General features: G+C 42.9%; 1 pseudogene; it reads left to right on the forward strand.

The window, feature by feature from the left end:
- The first annotated feature begins 277 nt into the window (after positions 1 to 277).
- Positions 278 to 6,998, forward strand: part of LOC112397522 (40S ribosomal protein S17 pseudogene) — a 28,958-nt pseudogene continuing 22,237 nt past the window's right edge.

A 6,998-nucleotide genomic window follows, 5' to 3' on the forward strand; every position in this document is an offset into this window, starting at 1 on the left:
AGAGAGGGACGAGAAGGATGAGAAGATTAAAGTCCCGTGACTCATTTTTATCCTCATGATATACTCTTATGACATGTATATGATCAGCATTTTGGAGCTGAAGAAACCGAGACGTGGGTCAGATAATTTTCTAAACTGCCACACTGTTCCTGACCCCGTGCAACAACCCCCAAGCCCCCCGGATACGCTTAGCTTTGCCTGTTTCCTGGGACTTGGCCACCAGCTCAGTGGAGAGACCCACTGAGCCTCCATTCCTGGTGGGGTGGGCGCGCCGGGGATGCTGGCCTTGGGCATGGCCTCCATGATGCCTCTGAAGGAAGAGCTGCCCCTGAGTCGAAGGTCAGCTTGGCTTAGCCGTGGTCCTGCTTCCTCCCATCACCCCTGGGCTCAGATGAGGCGCTGTACTGTAGGCAATGCAATATGGCTGCTCCAGCAGTTGCCCAGCACAGCCAGGTCATGCCGCTCACGTGTGGGACAGTCAGTGTTGCCGCGGGTAAAGTGAGGGATAGGACACAAATAGGAGCTGAAAAAGTAAATTCCTCTCCTCTGGTGGATGGATCTGAGGCTCAGGGTTTCTACATGGCATATTTGGATGGCATCCTGTGCTGGGAACTAGCTGTCTCTGCAGCATACGTACCACCTTCAATTCGTTTCTCATTGTTTCTCCCTTATTCCTACTGCCTTGTGGTGGGACCTCCCAAGGAAGCCGTAGCACACAGCTCTGCCTCAACTTCTGTTTTCAAAAGTGTCCTGGACGAGGACACTTGCCTAGGAGGCAGCAGAGTTTGTAGCAGAAGTCCTCTTTTTGAGTACTCTCTATGTGTCATGCACCAAGCTAAGTTCTAGGAAGGTAAAATAAACCAAGAAAATATGACCCCTTCCTTCGGGGGGTACAGATCCAGGTTTTCCCATCTCCTGGTGCTCTGTTCTTTCTAGACTACAGCATAGTGATTGCAATGGATGATTTGTTTCTAAAAACTGGATGGAATGTTTCACCAGATGCATCCTACTGTAGAAAGTGAACTCCTCCTGTCACACTTTTGTTTTCTGAGTGGATTTTATGTGAGAGTATAATATGCTCTTTCTGTGTATATGAAACAGAAAGAGAGCAGCAAACAATATACCTCACAAAAATAATTTACTTCAAATGGGCTTTTTTTTTTTTTTAGAAAACATGCTCTATGTTCACTCCTTTGAATCTGACACACCTTGTAGTTATTGAGGTTATTAGCCACTCTACAATGAACGACCACATATGCAGCCTTCTAATTCCCTTGTCTCCTATATGTGTCATTATTTATATTCCATTCATTCATTCATTCATTCATTCACAGAGAAATGGTTGTAGCACTGAATTTAACAAAATAAAACATTGACTTCTGGTATAATCTTAGTCTCTGGTGAAGAAGAAGCCTGCTTTGAACAATGAAGTTGGACACTTGGGAGGATTCAAAGTTGGCACAGAATGGGTCATAGGGATCATCATATTACACAAGAAGAAACCGAGTCCCGGAGAGGGTAGAGGGATTCTCCGGCATCAGTGATAGAGCTGGGGCTCAAGCAGCATCACGCCCTTTTACCATCGTGATGTTTGGGAACTCTTTTCTTTATCAGAAAACACAATTCCTATTTAGGTATGGAAGTATTCATCCAGCTCCTGCAATCCCCTCTTAAGAGTGAACAACTGGGATGAAGCCTACTTCTTAAAGAAAAGGCCATAACCTTGGAGTTACACATTTCTGAAGAAAGCATTCCTCTTTGCAATTGCCACACAAGAATTTGGGAACAGCTGTAGTATAAGCAACAGTGTAAAGTGTCTTCTCTCCCACTCCAACGGCAAAGCCAAGACTATGTTTGCTAAATTTTCTAGGTGATTTCCCCTGCTTTACATTTTGTCCAGATTAAAAATGTCCAGAATACCCCACATGCAATTTTGCAGAACTGATAATATTTAACACTGCTAACATCTTGGTAATCATTACTTTGAAAATGTGCACCTAAATGCTGGCCCTGAACAAGGGAAAATGTTTGCCTCATTAGGCTGTGTAGTGGATTTCAAAGTGATTGATCCACTGGGAAAGAGTTTATATGAAATTATTCCGCTCTTTTTTTTTTTAAGTGAATTTTTTGAAATTTGCTACATAAGAATAATAAAATGAACTCCAATGAGATTAATTTAGTATAATGCTTTCTAGAATTAAATCTCAACTTAAGACCAGTGCTGCAAATATGAGTGAGAACTAAATTAAATATGTTTTAACTAGGCTTTAATAGTCTACGAGGAAAACCCATGCTGGAACCAGGAGCTCAGGTAGTATATCAATGAAACATCTCTCCTATGATATCAAACTATAAAACGGAAACATTTGTTGAAGCGTTGATAAAAATCTAAATACATTGCCTTCTTACTTTTTAAACATATTCTTTCCCTAACCCCTGCAATTTTAAATATTTGCTGTTTTAGTGAGAACATTCAGGGGAATATCTCCATAGTTAGTATGGAGTAGTTAAAAGAGCCCTACACTTTGATTTAAGGGTTCTAATTCCAATTCTATAATAAAACGGCTGCTTGACAGAACCACTTAATCTGTTTCAGTATCTGTCAAGTGAGAGGTTTAGTCTACTCAACAATGTCTGTGTTTCCTGTCTCATTCAATGACTCAAGTGAGTATCAATGTGAACATTTAGCCCTTGCTGTGATTTTTACCATCACATATTTGGAGATACTGGCTTAAGTTCCTTTGAGAAATAATGTTGTACAAGGAATTAATTTTACAGATACTCATGTGTAACAATCAATAGTGGCCCTTGAATTACTGAAAGCCAATCAGATTTTAAACCATTTAGACACTTCATATTCTTAAAATATGGTAATACATATCTTCCTAGGAGGCATTTCTAAGTGAAAGGAAATATTGAATGTCTATAATATTTTCCAATTAGTGAAGAAAGACATGTGGCCTCTTGTGGTTTACCACACTCAGGTGAAAATCTTAGGTGGATAAAGTGTTCATTTGGAGTATACTTCATAGTACAGCTTTCTAAATTTGCATGCAGTCAGTCAAAGATTTTGCAGTCAAAGAACAAATATCTTACAAGAGCAAATATCTTCCTGTCAAATAAAAGATGATATAAATATCACATTTGTCTATTGACCAACTCTGTGAGTTAGACTGAAGTCATATTTATATTCGAACTTCACAGTTATTTTAAAAACTGAGTTTCAGGGTGTTTAATCACCTCTGGCAATTTTACACAGCACTTCAAATGGATCAGAATCTAAGTCTTTTAGTCAGTTACTCTATTCATTACATCACAGGTTCTCTGAGTTGCCTAAAAGGAGAAAAATAATCATTTATGGAAGGTAAGAAGTGCCACCGTAAATGGATAAAGGGAGTTACAAAACAAGAGCAGACTGTTTGTCCAAGGGAACCAGGGGAATTTGGAACTATGCAAATAATTTCTCTCACATATAATTGCTCTTGTTTCTCTAGTCCTTATTAGATATGGAAGTTAACTATTGAAAAGACAGGTTGAAAAAGTAGCTTTTATAAGCAAAGTTAATGCTTGAATTAGGCAATGGAAGCTAATAAAAGCTCAACTGTTGAGGGAAGTGCTTTTCTGCTCCATACCTAGAATGCAGAGCAAGAGACAATGCATCAGTGAAGTGAAGATGCCAGTGGGGACGGTGGTCATTGATGGAAAGCTCAAAGGGCAACTGAATAAAACCTGAATAAAAATAATTTGATTCAGGGCTTCCCTGGTGGCGCAGTGGTTGAGAGTCTGCCTGCCGATTCAGGGGACACGGGTTCGTGCCCCAGTCCGGGAAGATCCCACATGCCACGGAGCAGCTAGGCCCGTGAGCCATGGCTGCTGAGCCTGCACGTCCAGAGGCTGCGCTCCACAGCAGGAGAGGCCACGACAGCGAGAGGCCCGCGTACCGCAAAAAAAAAAAAAAATTGATTCAAACTTATGTAGATTAGAAAACAGAGAGTCACTAGATATTTAATTATGTATTCCAAGTCAGAAAAAATATCAATAACTGATTGCAGAACAAATACAGTCTGTTTGCCATATTAGAATTTTTCCAGATAGGAAGAAACAACTTATCTTTGTATGATTAAATGTTCATTAACACTCATTAACAAGAGGCACAGTTGAATCATCAGCGAACTGATTACTTGAAAAATAAATGCAAAGATTTCATTTCTTTGTTCCACTATTTTGCCTTTTGGGAAATTTCCTTAAGAATGTATTATTTTCAAATTTTTAATCTGTATTTAACTATAAGAAATGTTAACAAAAGGAGTATAAGGCAGTGATTCTCAACCCTGGATGTCCATTGGGCGATTCAAGTGTACAGACAGGGTGGAGAACTCCAGTTGTAGTTAGAAGGTCATGGACCCTAAAGTCAGAAGAGTTGAGTGTGAAAACCAGTTCTCAAATATATTAATTTAACTTAATGAATGAAAAAACATTAGATTAATCTTACTAATCTATTGTCTATAACATTTGAATTATACTCCTTACCCAGGGGTGGTACAGGTGTGCTGCAGCTCACGTAATTTGGGGGACCTCTTTGAGAAAAAGAATATAAAAATAAATTACCTTTGCAAATACTAGAAAACTGTACATCCAAATGAACACAAGGCTAAATGTCAACACCTTCACAGTAAATCTCACTCTGACTATACTATCAAGTTACTGATGGTGTCTTGTTGAAGAGTGGCTATAAGATTGCATTACAGGGGGGGAGCTTCAAGATGGTGGAAGAGTAAGACGTGCAGATCACCTTCCTTCCACAGATACACCAGAAATACATCTACACGTGGAACGTCTCCTACAGAACACCCACTGAACGCTGGCAGAAGACCTCAGACCTCCCAAAAGGCAAGAAACTCCCCACGTACCTGGGTAGGGCAAAAGAAAAATGAAAAAACAAGAGACAAAGAACAGGGATGGGACCTGCACCAGTGGGAGGGAGCTGTGAAGGAGGAAAGGTTTCCACACACTAGGAAGCCCCTTCACGGGCGGAGACTGCGGGTGGCGGAGGGAGGAAGCTTCAGAGCCGTGGAGGAGAGCACAGCAACAGGGATGCAGAGGGCAAAGTGAAGAGATTCTCGCACACAGGATAGGTGCCAACCGGCACTTACCAGCCTGAGAGGCTTGTCTGCTCACCCACCGGGGCGGGCAGGGCTGGGAGCTGAGGCTTGGGCTTCGGTCGGAGTGCAGGGAGAGGACTGGGGTTGGCAGAGTGAACACAGCCCGCAGGGGGTTGGTGCACCACGCCTAGTCGGGAGGGGGTCTGGGAAATAGTCTGGACCTGCTGAAGAGGCAAGAGGCCATTGTTTCGGGTGTGCCAGGAGAGGGGATTCAGGGCACCTCCTTAAAGAGCTCCAGAGACGGGCGCGAGCTGTGGCTATCAGCGCAGACCCCAGAGACGGGCATGAGACGTTAAGGCTGCTGCTGCCGCCACCAAGAAGCCTGTGTGCGAGCACAGGTCACTCTCCATGCCTCCCCTCCCGGGGCCTGTACAGCCCACCACCACCAGGGTCCCATGATCCAGGGACAACTTCCCCGGGAGAACGCACGGTGCGCCTCAGGCTGGTGAAACGTCACGCCGGCCTCTGCCGCCGCAGGCTCGCCCCGCCCTCCGTGCCCCTCCCTCCCCCCGGCCTGAGTGAGCCAGAGCCCCCGAATCAGTGGCTTCTTTAACCCCGTCCTGTCTGAGCGAAGAACAGATGCTCTCCCACGACCAACACGCAAAGGCGGGGCCAAATCCAAAGTTGAGCCCCGGGAGCTGTGCGAACAAAGAAGAGAAAGGGAAATCTCTCCCAGCAGCCTCAGGAGCAGCGGATTAAATCTCCACAGTAAACTTGATGTACCCTGCATCTGTGGAATACCTGAATAGAAAACGAATCATCACAAATTGAGGAGGTGGACTTTGGGAGCAACGATATATGTGTATTTTCCCCTTTTCCTCTTTTTGTGAATGTGTATGTGTACACTTCTTTGTGTGCTTTTGTCTGTATAGCTTTGCTTTTACCATTTGTCCTAAGGTTCTGTCTGTCCGTTTCTTGTTTTGTTTTTTTTTAATGTAGTTTTTACTGCTTATTATCATTGGTGGATTTGGTTTTTCGTTTGGTTGCTCTCTTCTTTCTTTTTCTTTATATTACATTAAACATTTTTTAAAAATAATTATTTTTTAGTTTAATAACATTTCATTTCATTTCATTTTCCTTCTTCCTTCCTTCCTTCCTTCCTTCCTTCCTTCCTTCCTTCCTTCCTTCTTTCCTTTCTTTCTTTCTTTCTTTCTTTCTTTCTTTCTTTCTTTCTTTCTCCCTTTTATTCTGAGCTGTGTGGATAACAGGGTTTTGGTGCTCCAGTCGGGCGTCAGAGCTGTGCCTCTGAGGTGGGAGAGCCAAGTTCAGAAAACTGGTACAGCAGAGACCTCAAAGTTCCACATAATATCAAATGGCAAAAATCTCTGAGAGATCTCCATCTCAACACCAAGACCCAGCTCCACTCAACGACCAGCAAGCTACAGTGCTGGACACCCTATGCCAAACAACTAACAAGACAGGAACACAACCCCACCCATTAGCAAAGAGGCTGCCTAAAATCATAATAAGTTCACAGGCACCCCAAAACACCCCACCAGATGCGGACCTGTACACCAGAAAGCCAAGATCCAACCTCATCCACCAGAACACAGACACTAGTCCCCTCCACCAGGAAGCCTACACAACCCACTGAACCAACCTTAGCCACTACGGGTAGACACCAAAAACAACGGGAACTACGAACCTGCAGCCTGTGAAAAGGAGACCACAAACACAGTATGTTAAACAAAACGAGAAGACAGAGAAACACACAGCAGATGCAGGAACAACATAAAAACCCACCAGACCTAAAAATGAAGAGGAAATAGGCAGTCTACCTGAAAAAGAATTCAGAATAATGTTAGTAAAGATGATCCAAAATCTTGGAAATAGAAT

This window comes from Neophocaena asiaeorientalis, unplaced genomic scaffold (assembly GCF_003031525.2).
Source record: "Neophocaena asiaeorientalis asiaeorientalis breed wild unplaced genomic scaffold, Neophocaena_asiaeorientalis_V1.1 scaffold10, whole genome shotgun sequence".
Taxonomy (NCBI): Eukaryota; Metazoa; Chordata; class Mammalia; order Artiodactyla; family Phocoenidae; genus Neophocaena; species Neophocaena asiaeorientalis.